This window comes from Manis pentadactyla, chromosome 3, assembly GCF_030020395.1.
Source record: "Manis pentadactyla isolate mManPen7 chromosome 3, mManPen7.hap1, whole genome shotgun sequence".
NCBI classification, from domain to species: domain Eukaryota; kingdom Metazoa; phylum Chordata; class Mammalia; order Pholidota; family Manidae; genus Manis; species Manis pentadactyla.
In genome coordinates, this window is record NC_080021.1 from 143,764,580 (window position 1) to 143,782,755 (window position 18,176).

The 18,176-nt window shown below is 38.1% G+C and overlaps 1 pseudogene; it reads right to left on the bottom strand.

Moving 5' to 3' along the window:
- The window catches only part of LOC118916454 (matrilin-3-like), an 83,137-nt pseudogene extending 66,980 nt beyond the window's left edge, over positions 1-16,157 (bottom strand).
- Positions 16,158-18,176: the final 2,019 nt, after the last annotated feature.

Below are 18,176 nucleotides of genomic sequence, written 5' to 3' on the forward strand. Positions count from 1 at the left end.
TCGATAATCACCCTTAATGTCAATGGTCTGAATGCACCAATCAAAAGACATAGAGTCACTGAATGGATAAAAAAACATGACCCTTCTATATGCTGCCTACAAGAGACTTCAAACCAAAAGACATACTCAGACTAAAAGTGAAGGGATGGAAAAAGATATTTCATGCAACTAATAGGAGAAAAAAGCATGAGTTACAGTTCTCCTTATATCAGACAAAAGAGACTTCAAAACAAAGAAAGTCACAAGAGACAAAGAAGGACATTTCATGATGCTAAAGGGGTCAATCCAACAAGAAGATATAACCATTATAAATATCTATGCACCCAACACAGGAGCACCTACATAGGTGAAACAACTGCTAACAGAATTAAAATGGGAAATAGAATGCAATGCATTCATTCTAGGAGACTTCAACATTTAACTCACTCCAAAGGACAGATCAACCAGACAGAAAATAAGTAAGGAGACAGAGGCACTGAACCACACATTAGAACAGATGGGCCTAACACATATCTACAGAACTCTACACCCAAAAACAGCAGAACACACATTCTTCTCAAATGCACATGGAACATTTTCAAGAGTAGATCATATACTAGGCCAAAAAAAGAGCCTTGGTAAATTCAAAAAGATTGAAATTGTACCAACCAGTTTCTCAGATCACAAAGGTATGAAACTAGAAATAAATTACATAAAGAAAATGAAAAAAATCCCAAACACATGGAGGCTTCACAACATGCTCCTAAATAACCAATGGATCAATGACCAAATAAAAACAGAGATCAAGCAATGTTTTGAGACAAATGACAACAATAATTCAACACCACAAAATCTGTGGGACGCAGCCAAGGCCATGCTGAGAGGAAAGTATATTGCAATACAGGCCTACCTCAGGAAAGAAGAACAATCCCATATGAGCAATCTAAACTCACAATTAATGAAACTAGAAAAAGAACAACAAATGAGGCCCCAAGTCAGTAGAAGGAGGGACATAATAAAGATTAGAGCATAAATAAATAAAATTGAGAAGAATAAAACAATAGAAAGAATCAATGAAAGCAAGAGCTGGTTCTTTGAGAAATTAAACAGAATAGATAAACCCCTAGCCAGACTTATTGAGAAAAAAAGAGAGTCTACTCACATAAACAGAATCGGAAATGATAAAGGAAAAATCACTACAGACACCACCGAAATACAAAGAATTATGAGAGAATACTATGAAAAATTATATGCTAACAAACTGATGACCTAGAAGAAATGGACAACTTTCTAAAAAAATACAACCTTTCAAGGCTGACCTATAAAGAAAGAGAAAATCTGAACAGACCAATTACCAGCAACGAAATTGAACTGGTAACCAAAAAACTATCTAGGAACAAACACCTGTCCCAGATGGATTCACCACTGAATTTTATCAAACATTTAGTGAAGACCTAATACCCATCCTCCTTAAAGTTTTCCAAAGAGTAGAAGAAGAGGGAATACTTCCAAATTTATTCTATGAAGCCAGCATCACTCTAATACCAAAACCAGGCAAAAACACCACAAAAAAAGAAAATTAGAGACCAATATCCCTGATGAACATAGACGCAAAAATACTCAACAAAATATTAGCAAACCGAATTCAAAAATACATCAAAAAGATCATCCATCATCATCAAGTAGGATTTATTCCAGGGACGCAAGGATGGTACAACATTCGAAAATCCATCAACATCATCCACCACATCGACAAAAAGAAGGACAAAAACCACATGATCATCTCCACAGATGCTGAAAAAGCATTCGACAAAATTCAACATCCATTCACGATTAAAACTCTTAACAAAATGGGTAAAAAGGCAAGTACCTCAACATAATAAAGGTCATATATGACAAACCAAAAGCCAACATTATACTTAACAGTGAGAAGCTGAAAGCTTTTCCTTTAAGATCGGGAGCAAGACAAGGATGCCCACTCTCCCCACTTCTATTCAACATAGTACTGGAGGTCCTAGCCGCAGCAATCAGACAACACAAAGAAATAAAAGGCATTCAGATTGGTAAGAAAGAAGTTACACTGTCCCTGTTTGCAGATGACATGATATTGTACATAAAAACCCTAACAAAACCACTCCAAAACTACTAGATCTAATATTTGAGCTCAGCAAAGTTGCAGGATATAAAATTAATATGCAGAAATCTGTGGCATTCCTATATACTAACAATGAACTAGCTGAAAGAGAAATCAGGAAAACAATTCCACTCACAACTGCATCAAAAAGAATAAAATATCTAGGAATAAACCTAACCAAGGAAGTGAAAGACCTATACCCTGAAAACTACAAGACACTCATGCGAGAAATTAAAGAAGATACTGATAAATGGAAACACATCCAGTGCTCATGGATAGGAATAATTAATATTGTCAAAATGGCCATCCTCCTAAAGCAATCTACAGATTCAGTGCAATTTCTATCAAAATACCAAAAGCATTTTTCAATGAACTAGAGAAAACCATTCTAAAATTCATATGGGATCACAAAAGACCCCAAATAGCCAAAGCAATCCTGAGAAGAATAAAGCTGGGGGGATTACACTCCCCAACTTCAAGCTCTACTACAAAGCCATAGTAATCAAGACAATTTGGTACTGGCACAAAAACAGACCCATAGACCAATGGAACAGACTAGAGAGCCCTGATATAAACCCAGCCATATATGGTCAATTAATATATGATAAAAGAGTCATGGATATACAATGGAGAAATGACAGCCTCTTCAACAGCTGGTGTTGGCAAAACTGGGCAGCTACATGCAAGAGAATGGAACTGGATTATTGCTTAACCCCATACACAAAAGTAAATTCTAAATAGATCAAAGACCTGAATGTAAGTCATGAAACCATAAAACTCTTAGAAGACAACATAGGCAAAAATCTCCTGAATATAAACATGAGCAACTTCTTCCTGAACGCATCTCCTCGAGCAAGGGAAACAAAAGAAAAATGAACACATGGGATTACATCAAACTAAAAAGTTACTGTACAGTAAAGGACACCATCAACAGAACAAAAAAGCATCCTACAATATGGGAGAATATATTTGTAAATGACTTATCCACAAGGGGTTAACATCCAAAATACATAAAGAACTCACACACTTCAACACCCAAAAAGCAAATAACCCGATTAAAAAATGGGCAGAGGATATGAAGAGACAGTTCTCCAAAGAAGAAATTCAGACGGCCAACAGACACATGAAAAGATGCTCCACATCACTAATCATCAGGGAAATGCAAATTAAAGCCGCAATGAGATATCGCCTCACACCAGTAAGGATGGCCAGCATTGAAAAGACTAAGAACAACAAATGCTGGTGAGGATGTGGAGAAAGGGGAACCCTCCTACACTGCTGGTGGGAATGTAAGCTAGTTCAACCATTGTGGAAAGCAACATGGAGGTTCCTCAGAAAACTAAAAATAGAAATACCATTTGACCTGGGAATTCCACTCATTGGAATTGACCCAAAGAACACAACTTCTCAGATTCAAAAAGACATATGCACCCCCATGTTTATTGCAGCACTATTTACAATAGCCAAGAAATGAAATCAATCTAAGTGTCCATCAGTAGATGAATGGATAAAGAAGATTTGGTACATATACACAATGGAATATTATTCAGCCATAAGAAGAAAACAAATCCTCCATTTGCAACAACATGGGTGGAGCTAGAGGATATTATGCTCAGTGAAATAAGCCAGGCAGAGAAAAACAAGTGCCAAATGATTTCCCTCCTTTGTGGAGTATAATAATGAATCAAAACATGAAGGAACAAAATAGCAGCAGACTCACAGACTCCAAGAAGGGACTAGTGGTTAACAAAGGGAAGGGTGTGGGAGGGCGGGTGGGGAGGGAGGGAGAAGGGGATTGAGGGGTATTACGTTTAGTACACATGGTGTGGAGGAGTCACAGGGAAGCAGTGTAGCACAGAGAAGGCAAATATGAATCTGTGGTATCTTACTACACTGATGGACAGTAACTGCATTGCAGTATGGGTGGGTACTTGATAATATGGGTGAATGTAGTAACCACATTGTTTTTTCATGTGAAACCTTCATAAGAGTGTATATCAGTAATACTTTAATAAACAATTTAAAGAAAAAAGAATTATTGGAACAGTTTGTATTTTTAAACATTATCCTATGGGTTTTGAAGTGTGACCTAGTCTCCTGGCCCCCCCAAAAAGACTGATAAAGCAAACTGAATAATATGGAAAGCAACTGAATATTCAAAATACCTTATAAAATGTTCAAAATAGTTATTTGCAATTTCTATTCACCTGTGTAAAGAATACTTCCATTTTCATGTATTCTTAAGTAGAAGCACATTTATTGACATATCTTGATTTTCATATTTCAGAAAAACACAGAGAAACACACTTGAGCTCTTTTTATTCTTCCATTGGTCTCATTTCCACATCCCTCAAGTACCTTTCAAAATGCTACCCATGGATTTATAAAGTGGTAAACATTCAACCATAAAAGGTTGAATTTAAAAGGCTGTTTTAGCAGATTCTGGCAGTGCCCTGTCATAACCGTCAGCACTCACTCTAGTGTATATCAAGCACATCTTCCTTCCATCCTCTGTGACTGTGCCTGAGTGATTTATCTGTGCACAGGAGTGTCTGCTCATGCATGGGTCACACTGGGAGTGCGGGGAGGCGGGATAGGTGGTTAACAGTCCTGGGAGCAGACCCAAAACAATGAGGAGCAGGACTTTGTAAATAAATACACCATCTTCCTTACTCATTAGGTGAGATTACTCTGAGGAATGTTCTCTGTTGCCTCCCAGAAGGACCCCTCACAATACCTGTTGCCCATCTGCATGTTAACAATTCCATATAGGCTTGCCTTCTCTACTTCATTACCCTGTCTGCCTGCTGGTGCTTCCTGGAATCAATTCCCAAATAAACTTCTTGCTTTCATATCCTCATGTCAAGGTTTGTTTCTAGGGAGGGCCCACAGCTTATGTGCAAATGTGACCATCTTAAGAAGTAAAGAACTTTACACACCTAGAGAAAGAAATAAACTGCAAGGTGAGGAAATGGCCAGGTTGAGATATGGTATAAGTGAAAGAGCAGGGAAAGAAAATAGAAGAGAAAATAATAAATGTTAGAAGAGAAAAAAGTGCTATGGAGGAAAACAGGGTGATAGATTAAAAACACACACACACAAAACAAAGCAAAGGGTAGGAGGAGGAAAGAAAAGCAGAACAAAATTGTTACTCACTAATTCCTTCCATCTGTCATTTTCTTAGCTTGCTATCCTGGCTAGGAAATTCAGTGAACCAGCTACTGGGAGGCTGGGAGAGAGGACAGAATAGCTCATGCTCGTGGTAATCTTTGGGAGCCAAAGGACAAGCATTAAGTATGCAAGAGAATCAAGCATCAAGCCAGAAATGTGTGTTTAACACATCTGTCAAAGAAAGATGTAGTCATGAGGAGTCAGTGTGCAAAGAACCAAAGATGAGCATAAGGGATATCAAGTAAGCATAATTGTATGAACAGGATAGCATTAAGCAAATCCAGATCTGGCTGATGAACAGCACGTGGCTTTAAATCTTGTGGACAGAACCTTAGCTCTTGTTTCTCCAAGACATTTAACACTGGTTTCTCCAAAACACTGGGTTTTTGTTTTCTTTACCTTTGGGTAAGTAGGTAAGAGTGGAATAGCAGGTAAGTAGGTGTCTACCTTTATAAGAAACTACCAGTGAGTTTTCTGAAATGGTTATACCATTTTAAACTACAACCAACAATGTCTGAGAGTTCCAGTTTCTTCACATCTGTACCATTTGGTGTTTTCAGTCTTTTAATTTTAGCTACAGTGGTGGGTTTAAAGTGATATTTCAGAGTATAAATGTTAATGATAACATTTACATATTAACATCTTCATGTGTTTGTGAGCTACTTACATATCTTTTATGAAATGTTTATTCAAAATTTTCCTTCTTCCTTGTTTTTATTTTCCCTTTGGCAAGACAAGCTCTGTGATAAGAAAGTAAATCTTTTTCACTATATACCACAAGAAATGTGATTTTCAAAAGTATTCACATTGTGCAAAAAGTTTTTCCTTTAAGTTGATGGGAAATAATTTTCAGTACAAAATAGGTTAGTTGCAGGTGTAGAACATTTTTAAAGTTATTAAAGATGATATAATGTATTTATTGATATTAATAGAGAAATGACTTGTTGCATAATTTCTAGATTCCCAGGGGCCTGATCCAAAGAGTAGTTGTCATTTCTCAAATCTGACAAGATAAACAAGTCTTAATTGTTATCACTTACCTATTTCTCAAACTTAACTGATAATCCATTATTCATCCTCTAGTGCCTGAGGGTCTCTTAAACATATGTTGTTTCTTATTTTTTTTTAATAAAGAACAAACAAACAAGCTACCTCCTTTCCATATTATCAGCATTTAAAAAAATACTGTAGCTATTTTACTTAAATGATATGGTCCCTAAACATCTGATATTATGGAAATATTAAGATGCGAATTGTTATACTCTGGAAAAATATGTCAGGCTTATATGTAGGTTATATTTTTCTAAGAGCTTTCCAAAAATATACCAGATTATAAAAATCTCACAAACCTATAACATTTCTAACCAATATTGAATTGATGAACAATAAGTCTAAAATCAATGGATTTTAGAGATCAACTGGACTCAAAGGGTTCATTAGTATCATGTTGCTCAAATATTTGACATATGCATACAAAAGGACTTGGTAGACACATGAACTGATGTGTTGAGTTAATATATTTTTTAATAGATTAATAACTATTAAAATTATCTTCACATCTAAGTAACAATTTTCTATCAATGAAAGAGATTATATAACTGAATTTTTGGCTACATGAGTCACTTTTGAGCCACAATCATTCTTTAAGACTACAGATAATTATATAACACAATAATAATGAAAAATGCGTATTTCACAAGTTTAAACAATAAAGTGTAAATGATAACAAAATGTTTTGAATGCAAACTTCAACATAATTTACACTGAAAAGAAGTTAAAGTTAAAGTTCATATATCATATGTCCAAATCTTAAAAAGTTCATGATTAAGACAATAATGGGATTTCCTTATAAATCATTATGAATTTTATATTCTGAAATTTTTTTCTAGGCAATGAACAAAATTGTTTGCTTTCTTCCTTTCACACTACCAAACTGCCTGTATAGGATGTACTTTGTTCTGTTGTAGTCTAATACATGATGGTTTTAGAATTATTCAAATAAATATTTCTTAAGATGTAGGATGTGATGAAAACCCATTTTATTCAGTAGAGAGCCAGTAGTGCTGAATCTTCTCTGAGTGGTATAAAGAAGAAGATTTAAAAAGTTTTAACCAATGAACAGATATGGCAAAAATGTTTCAGCTTGAATACTAACTCTCACTAGTTGATAGTAGTTTTGTAGCACCACATTGAGACTGAGAGTTCTATCTAGACTCATAAGGAAAGAATGGCAAGGTTTCTTAACAATGGCTGCTCTGAGCATGGGAAATAGAGTAACATTACGTGTGCTGGCCCTGCTTATGATCTCTTCATTGAAGTTCCTTCAGTCATTGTTACTGAAAATGATGCAACAGTGATGCTGTCCTTATGGTTATAGGAGAAATGGTGAACATGACACTAAACCCTGTACCTTTGACCCTAATTTCCCATTCCTCTTGTTTTTTTTTTTTATTCACCCTGTGGATGAAATTTTATTATATAAAATTGAATTTTCCAGGAAGTGTAGTAGATGAGGGAACAAGGGATCTTGTAGCCATAATGCAACCAAAGATTTGCCTTTACCTTCCTTCTTTTTTTTATTTTGATATCATTAATGTACAATTACTTGAACAACATTATGGTTACTAGACTCCCCCATTATCAAGTACCTCCCACATACCCCATTATAGTCACTGTCCATCAGCATAGTAAGATGCTATAGATTCACTACTTGTCTTCTCTGTATATATTGCCTTTCCCATGTCCCCCCCCTACATTATGTGTGCTAATCGTAATGCCCCATTTTCCCCCTTATCTCTCCCTTCACACCCACCCTCTCCAGTCCCTTTTCCTTTGGTAAATCTTAGTCCATTCTTGGGTCCTGTGAGTCTGCCACTGTTTTGTCCCTTCAGTTTTTGCTTTATTGTTATACTCCACAGATGAGTGAAATCATTTGGTACTTGTCTTTCTCTGCCCAGCTTATTTCACTGAGCATAACACCCTCTAGCTCCATCCATGTTGTTGCAAATGGTAGGATCTGTTTTTTTCTTATGGCTGAGTAATATTCCATTGTGTATATGTACCACATCTTCTTTATCCATTCATCTACTGATGGACACTTAGATTGCTTCCATTTCTTGGCTATTGTAAATAGTGCTGCCATAAACATAGGGATGCATCTGTCTTTCAAACTGGGCTGCTGCATTCTTAGGGTAAATTCCTAGGAGTGGAATTCCTGGGTCAAATGGTATTTCTATTGTTAGTTTTTTGAGGAACCTCCATATTGCTTTTCACAATGGTTGAACTAGTTTACATTTCCACCAGCAGTGTAGGAGGGTTCCCCTTTCTCTGCATCCTTGCCAGCATTTGTTGTTCCTTGTTTTTCGGATGTTGACCATCCTAACTGCTGTGAGGTGATATCTCATTGTGGTTTTAATTTGCATCTCTCTGATGATTAGAAATGTGGAGCATCTTTTCATGTGCCTGTAGGCCATCTGAATTTCTTCTTTGGAGAAGTGTCTGTTCAGGTCCTCTGCCCATTTTTTAATTGGCTTATTTGCTTTTTGTTTGTTGAGGTGCATGAGCTCTTTATATAATTTGGATGTCAACCCCTTATCAGATATGTCATTTATGAATATATTCTCCCATACTGTAGGATGTCTTTTTGTTTTACTTATGGTATCCTTTGCTGTACAGAAGCTTTTTAGTTTGATATAGTCCCACTTGTTCATTTTTGCTTTTGTTTCCCTTGCCCAGGGAGATATGTTCATGAAAGAGTTGCTCATATTCATGTCCAATAGATTTTTGCCTATATTTTTTTCTAAGAGTTTTATGGTTTCATGACTTACATTCAGGTCTTTGGTCCATTTTAAGTTTACTTTTGTGTATGGGGTTAGACAATAATCCAGTTTCATTCTCTTATATGTAGCTCTCCAGTTTTGCCAACACCAGCCGTTGAAGAGGCTGTCATTTCCCCATTGTATATCCATGGCTCCTTTATCATATATTAATTGACCATATATGCTTGAGTTTATATCTGGATCCCATTCTTCTTTTTAACAACTCTTTTAAAGACTGTACATTTGACAACCTAGCTGCAGGATCACTGTTAAACTTTGCTGGAATAGGTGTTCTGTTTATATGAGAAACCTACCAAAAGCATGGAGTATGTAAAGAAAACATTTAACTCAAAAAGATGCAACCCATATTCATTGCAGCATTATTTACAGTAGCCAGGATATGGAAACAACCTACGTACCATCAATGGATTAACAGATAAAGAAAATTATATATATAAATGTATGTGTATGCATATCTATATGTATATATATATATATGAAATAAGTCAGAGAAAGACAAGTACCATATGATCTTGCTTATATGGGGAAACTAAAAGACAAACAAAGCAAACTCATAGATAGAGAATAGATTGGTGATTGCCAGAGACAAAAGAGAGTGGGTGGGCAATATTGGTGAAAGGGGTCAAAAGATATAAAGTTCCAGTTCTAAAGTAATAAGTCATGGGACTATATTGCATAACATGTTGACTACAGCTAATAATACTGTACTGAATATTTGAAAGATACTAAGAGAGTAAATCTTGAGTCCTCATCACAAGAAAAAACAATTTTGTACCTATGTGTGGTGATGGATGTTAACTAGACTTATTGTGGTGATCATTTCACAATATATATAAATATTGAATCATTATGTTGTATACTTGAAACTAATATAATGTTAGCTGCCAATTATACCTCAATCAAAAGAATCAAAGGTGAGTAAAAATATTTCTAAAAGGATTATAGAACTATATTTATTAAAAATACTATTTGTTTGGTAATAAACAACACTTGTCTCTGGAGATAAACAAAAGATTCTATTACTACTATTTTTTCTTGACTTTAGGACAAACAATTGTCTTGTATGTAACCTTAGCCATACTTTCATAGTTCTGACCTCAGACTACATGAAGAAACAATGGCTTCAGAATTTCTATATTAAAAGGTAGGATTGATATGTAAGTGACAGTTAGATGAAATGTCTTGAAGTGTTTTTGCAGTGCAAACAATGCTGTTTGACTAAAGTTGTGTTTAATTGGGGTATCAGTAGTGTACTGGTAAAGACAGTGCAGGCAGCCAATGCCCTCTCATACCACTGCATTTGGGAAATATAAATATACTCATACACAAAAATTTTTTCCTTGATACCCATTTGGTAGTTAAGAAAATGATTGTTTTATGTGAAATAAGCTGGCTGTCATGTAGGCGCATAACACTGAATGTTGACTATAGTTAATATTTAATTTATGTAATTTTAATCATATAATTTAATTAGTGATAATTCCATTGAAGGATTTTTTGAGTGACCTAAAGGGTTTAGGCTTGTTTGTTTGTTTGTATTTTGGTAAAGGAGAATGTTCCCTAGAGCTTTTATGTGTTCTAGTAGCAGAATGAAGATTACATGATGACTCACTGCATTTGGTCTAATAATGAAAAGCTTATGAACAAATATTTCAATAGTACCAAGTTCCAATCTATAGTCTCTATATGAATAATGAGAATTTCTTTCCATACATAAAACATCATCAACTTTCCAAACAGGATTAAATATAAGTCTCTGGAGTCATTCCTCATTCTCCAACCAATAGCCATAGACACTTACATGTAAGATTCTCATCTAAAACAAATAACAAGACCAAAACATGCCCAAAAATGAATTATGAGTCAGTAGTGCTCAACTGTTCATTTCTGACATTTGACAATAATTTTTTAAAAGCTCTGTCAAAGCCTAATGACACACATAGCTGAAAACAGTAAAGGGAAAAAGAGAATGTAATTTTCTGATTCTGGACACGTTTTGTTGCAGTGAGGAAAAATTACAACTATTGTTCAGTTATTTAGTGTGTTATTGCAACATTATATAACACAGAACATTTATTGTTATAGAAAGTGCTTTTCACTTTAAGGGCCCAAGTCATAAAAAGTTGTGCACCAGTTATTATCATTTACCTTTTCCTTAGGTACATTACTTTTCATATGCTTTCATTAGTGCTTTGCTCCCTAGCGTGCAAGCAACTTAAAGTCTACTTGCCAAAACTCAGCTGGGGAGAAAAAGGGAGCTATTCTTGCTTCAATTCTTTAAGTTAGAACAAAGCAGTCTGCAAGAGATGGTAGCTGTACAACAGCCAGAATGAGGAGCCTATAAAGTGGGGTCAGCAAGCATAGCGCTGCTCTCCCTGATCTGCAAGACTTAATAGGCTTCAGGCAATTAATAGATGCTATTAGAGTTTTATGTGATCTTAATTTTGCACAGTGCCCTAACAATGACTACTCTAAAATGCTTGGTTAATCTTTTCTCACAAAGCTTGATGTTTGATTTTAGTACAAAGCTTTTTGATTGTTGTTTTTCTTGGGAAAAGGAAAAATTATTTGAGGTAGCTCTCTTGAATTACTTGGCTAAAACTTGAAGATTGACTACATCTACTTATATTTTTCTGCTAACTGAAGTGTCATTTCAGATGATCTGATTCTGTTCCTTGCTACATTTGGGGTAATAAGTTAAGTTATTAACAAGTAGAAACTATATGCTTTCAAAATATTAAATTTGGGGATGAAGCAGTGTAAGTCCAGGGAAATAAAATCCCGGGGCAAAATACCTCTAAAAACCAAAATCAGTCAAAGGGAGAAATAAAGTTTAAAATTCGTTTATTACTCACAAAGTGCAGTCTGGGTCCTTCTCTCTTTCCTGCTCCAACGGAAGTCAAACTGGCACTCCCCTCAACTCTCTGGGTACAGATAGCCCTCCCTGTGCCCAGGTAATTACCCATTGATATGGAGACGAATCTCTCCACCCCTGAGGAAAGAAGTAAATACACTAAAGCCATACTTCTTTCCACCTCTGAACTCCTACTGATACACAGATGTACTAAAGCCAGGTGAGATATCCTGGAACTGTTACAATTTTACCCACAAGCAGTAAAGTTTGTATTTGACTATCTGTATTACTCTGCTACCATTTGGGAAATTGCAGTATGAAAAGACAAATATGGTAGAAAACCTGGATAATAACATCCAGGTGACCCAATGATTTTCTCATATGTTACCTCAGAATTTAGGAAAAGAGCAAATGCAAAAGGTAACTCAAGATGCAACTTTTAAATAAAGTCATCATTTACTGGGTGTCCACAAACTGCTAGGGAAAACTTCGGCCAAAAATGAACATCTAGAGAGCTGAGTTCATTTATAAACAATTATTGGACAATTCTGAAATAAATAAACAAACAACAAAAGATGCAGAAAATGATTTAACACCTAAAGAAAATAGTAAGGAGATCCAAACATCCTTTCAAGACAGAGAAAGAACTTGAACTACAGGTTTCCTGCTCATAACTAAACCTTAGTGGTGCCATAGGAGTAAAAGGACATTGATGAATTTGTGAAATCGATATAAAAATCTCTAAGAAGCCCTGGGAGGACTGGAATTTATTGGGTCACAGTGCCTGAGGACTAACAGGGAGACAAAAATAAATCAATCTTCCATAAGAAAGTCTTTCTGATATTTAAATACAGCTACATTTTCATCCCCACATCTTCATTTTTTTTCCAGATAAAAATGAACCCGGTGTTTTATTTCTTAATGATATGGTGTAACTCTGAGGGGAAAATCCCCCCCCTAAATACCTTTGAAACAGAAATCAGTCAAAGGGAGAAATAAAGTGGGAGAAACCCATTTATTTCTTACAAGCAGTCATCCACTCTTGCTCTCCCATGTCTCTGGCAACCCAGCTGCCAAAGAAGGGTGCCCACCCAACCTCTCCAGTCCAGATATGCCCTTGCTCGCCCTTGTAATTGCCTATTGATATGGAAATGGACTACTTCTCTCCACCCCTTGGAAACATCTATTGATGTGAAGATGCACTAAGGCCAAGCGAGAGATTCTGGAAATACTGCAGTTTTACCCACAGCGCACCCCTCCAAAAACTTCTCCTGACAATCTACTCATTCCCCATCTTTCACAATGACCCCTGTGCGAAAAGACTGGAACATTGTAACCAGACTAATAAGTAGCAAGAGTAATAAAATCATGTTAATCCTCAAGCCAGGATTCAGCTAGGTTCAAAGTCCTAGGCGGATTAAGTCCATAGCTCACCCATTCTGCAGGCGGTCAGTAGTTGAAGAGGTATCATCATGCAGCAGTTGCAGCCAGTGGGCATGTTCAGGCCACAAGGACAGCGGAAGAAAATAACCCTAAGGGTGAAGATACATGTTATAATGACACCAGCAAAGGCAAATCTTGTCCATCAAGTAGGATGAATGAAGTAGAGTGGTCCTGTGATAGGACAGTGGCAGGAATGGAATCTTGTACTGGTCTAGTATACCAGACTTTCATCCCCATCCTTAAGGGAGTTACAGATGGGTCAATATGTAGGGCTATGGGAGGTACATGCACTTGCTATAAAAACAAAACTTCCCTGTAAGATGCTCTTACCTCCCAGATGTTTTGGGTACAATCAATGGGGGCCACTCTCCTATTAACCTAGGAACACACAGGAGGCCAGCTTCCACAGTCCCTTAGGGTTCTTCACCCTTAGGGTTATTTTCTTCCACTGTCCTTGTGGCCTGAACATGCCCACTGGCTGCAACTTCTGCGTGATGATACCTCTTCAGCTACTGACAGCCTGCAGAATGGGTGAGCTATGGACTTAATCTGCCTAGGACTTTGAACCCAAGGTGCCAGAAGGGCCAGCCATTGCAGATCCATGTGTCAAAATGTACAGGCCATGTCCCCTCAACAGAATCTCCAGGGTTTAATGCGGAAGGGTTGGCAGCATGATGCTGCTCTGCTGGTCATATCCTGGCTTCAATAACTCCTCTTTGGTTTGTACATACAGTTACATAGGAGAGGCAGCAATATGAGTTAGTATATCCACAGGGCTAAAGGCTCCTTTTCAGGGTTTCTCATTCAAACACATAGGTATCCCTGTGGAAGGACAGTGAATGTCCACTGCTGGCATTCCCACATGAAGGCAAACTGTTCCTGACTCTCCTGTGCTCTGTGAATAGAGAAGAAAGCATTCGCAAGGTCCATAACATAATGATATGCCCCTAGTTCATGACTTAGTGTGTCCATAAGGCCTGCTAAGAGAGGACAGCATCATGCAAAGGGGCTGTGACTTATTCAATTCCCTGTAGTCCACAGTCATACACCAGGAGCTGTCTGGCTTTTTCACTGGCCACACTGGGGAAATAAAAGAACTATGAGTGGGCGTTATGATGCCCACCTTCTCCAACTCCTATAGAGTTTCTCCAATTTATACTGCCTAGTATTTGTCACTCACTTAGGTACAGACAGAGCTACAGGTGGGTACTTAGCTTGTCCCCTCTATACTGCCTTTACCACATGTACCCTCTGTCTGAACTCACCTGCAGTGGTCTGTAACCACAGGCCCTGCAGTATATCTATCCCCAAAATATATTCAGGGATGGGAGAAATGTACACAGTATACTCCTTTGGGGGTAAACGTCCTATCCCCAGTGGGATTTGGGCTTTCTTTGTTCTAATTGCCTTACCCCCATAGCCATCTATCATAGCAGGGGGTCCCAGGAAAATGTTCAAGGTTGCCATAAATCAGAGAACATTCAGCTCCTGTATCCACTGGTGCCAGGACACATACATTGACAGAAGACCAATTAATTGCTAATTCTATATAGCAATTGGAACCGTGTTCCCCAAGGTGGGGACCTTGACCCTGCCCTCAGTCAAACCGCCATGCCCAACACTGTCCAAGTGGAGCGGGAGTACTGTCCCCCAGGAAGTCTTGTATGGACACAGTCTTGACATGGAGCTTTGACTCATACTTCCATGTCCTGGACCTTAATGGCTGGAACTGATGCTCTGGCTTTAATTAGTGCCATAGTTCTAGTAATATCCTATTGGGCTGCTCATCAAGTTTTTCTTTCACTACCCTGGCCTTTATCAAATCAACCCACATCTGGGGCCTCGAGACCTTTACAGGACCCTTTGCACCTCTCCTTTCAGTTGCACCCTGTACTTCCTTCCACGTTCTTATTGTTTCAACCTCTCCCCAGATCTGCTAAAGTACAAGTAGCCTCGTTTATGGATTTCCCTATGTGGGGGGCAAGAATAGTCACTAGGGACCCAAAGAGAGTTGGAGGAACTGTATGGAGCACCAGATTTATCATTTCTACAGTGAACAACTCCTCATTGGGGCCATGGGGGTCCATATTATAGATGATATTTTTCATGCCCAGCTTCCGTAACACCTGCTTGAGCTCTGCATAGGTTTTCCAGCTGGTGGATAAGTATGGTAAATTATCCTGATTAGGCCAAACTTCGCTGAGGTGTGATGGACACTTTGCAACTGCTGCTGGAGGGACCAATGAGTCATCAGGGAAGCCAGTCTACACATTTCAGAACCATCATAACAGTGTTTTCCACCCCCATGTCCCAGAGACACAAAAGCCATGTAGGCAGAGGTTCCGATGGCTTCACTTGGGTCTCTCAGCTCATTCTGTGTATAGGGGCAGAGCATGGAGTGCTTCACAACCTGGGGAGGGGTCAGCTCCTCCCCCTAAGGAGCCCGTGGTTGTTGCATTTTTGTTTTCTTGATTACAACCGGATGGGCCTTTAATACAGGAGAGGATGGTGCCTCAGGCAGTGGCCTTGGCAATAGATCAGCCCCCAACCCCACTCCCTCATCCTCTCCCAACATCTCTTCTATCATCTCTGGGGATGAAAGCACTGCTCTTTCCTCCCTCTCCCGGACAGCCTCCTGCAATGCAGATTCTCCTGATGTCTCCTCTTTCACTGCTGCTAGCATATCTTCCAGGAGCTTGACCTGTTTACTCTTTAACTGTCTCTTTCTTAAGGGCATCCCATAGCTCATCACCCAGCTCCTCCAAGCAATGCTAAAGTGTGTCTCACTCCTGCCGAAGTCTCTCTCTCTCCTCGATAACACTTTCCACTATATTGAGAAAAAGAGCCCCTACAATCCCAGCTGCTACACGGCCACTCAGGGCCTCTAAGCAGTGTTCTATCTTGCAGAGGGATAATTCCACAGCTTCTGGAGTCTCCACCCTTCCCCAATTCTGGGAAAGGCCCCCGCCCCTCTAGGAGGTGCTTTACCCTAGACCGATTCCCCTCTAGGGGCTCCCCAATTGAAAGCCCCACAGATAGGGGGCTCCTGAGTGGAGTTGCACCCTCTACTGCTGCAGCCACTTGGGCCTACCCACCATCCACAGTGGGGGTTCTGGGCACCTCCCCACCATCTCCAGAGGCAGCCTACTGAAGGGTTGTGTCCCATGTAGACAGATTTCAGGTACAGAGGTCCTGCTGACTACTACCATATGTAACTCCAGGGGGATAATCCTGGGGCAAGTATCTTTGAAACCAAAATCAGTCAAAGGGAGAAATAAAGTTTATTTCTTACAAGCAGCCATCTACTTCTGCTTTCTTGTGTCTCTCACAACTCAGCTGTAAAAGAAGAGGCCTCACCCAGCTTCTCCTGTCCATATATGTCCTTGCTTACCCTTGTAATGACCTACTGTTATGGAGATGGACTACATCTCTCCACCCCTAGAAAACACCTATTGATATGGAGATGCATGAAGGCCAGATGAGAGATTCTGGAAATATTGCAGTTTTACCCATTTAAAAATATACTTAATTTGTAAATACTTTTAAATTAATGGCCCACATGATTCTAGATGTGTGTTGGCCAGTGTACAGACGAGAAGAATAAGCTCCTTAGTTCTGAATGCGACAGGTCCGGCAGTAAGGCCTCAGCTTGTGTGCTCTTTCTTCACTACTTGGTTCTTTCATTCCTTTGTTCTTTCTTTCCTTTTGTTTCTTCCTTCCTTCCTTCCATGCTTTTTGCCAGTTTATATATACTGTAGTGTTATTTTGAGCTTGCAGTGACCTAAAGTACTGAAATTGTATTTCGTTAAAGAGTTCTTCTCTTACATTTAAGTAACTGTATATTTTAACCAAATGCAGAAAATATGTATGCTTGTGCAATCTCAGCACATCAATGGAATTTCCAGGGTTTGAGTTCTGATTCTTTCACTCATCACATTATTTATTCCCCACGCTGCTGGCCTAATTTATAAAACCTTTGCTTATTTCCAAACAGAAGATAATCTTTTTCTGAATTGCCATGACTCTTAATTCCTCTTTTGTGGAACTAATCACTTTTTGCTTTGCATTACAGTTATTTAGTGATATAGGACTTATCTTTCATAGGTGATAAGTTCCTTCATATTAGAATCCATTCTGACTTCTTTTTATTTTTTCTGTGGCCTAGAATAGTACTCTGAGCATAATAAATGATAAGTATTTTGGCAAACCAGTGAGTGAATAAATGTAAAGTAACAAGAAAATTTTCAACATTTTCTTCAAGTCTCTTGTTTCTGTTTTTGCAATCAGTTTTGTTCTACCCATTCTAGACTGAAAGTGTTTTTTGTCTCATAAAGAATTTAAAAAGGAAAATTCTGGTTGAGTATTTCTGATTTCCATCTCTCATTTATAAACATCTTTTCATCTGCATCAAGTGATAGCATTGAACTTTTCCTTATTCTGATTTATCTGAATATATAAGTCTTGTGCCTAGCCTTGATTATATAATTTCCTTTGTCTTTGGCATATGCCCTTTGAAGATGTAACTGGTCCTACTCCTTTTGTTTAAAGTCGGATGTGTTGTATTGACTAATAGGAACTTTCATAATAGGACTTTAGTCTGAGTGTTAGTTAATCTTGCTAGTAGTTTGGTTGTGTTTAATGATAGGTGCCGGAGACTTCATTCTAGCATCTTTGTCTTTCTTGTTGACTTTGGGTTTCATTAAGTATTTCTCCTTACAATCTGTTTATTGCAGATCTTTCAGCTGAAATGCACTGT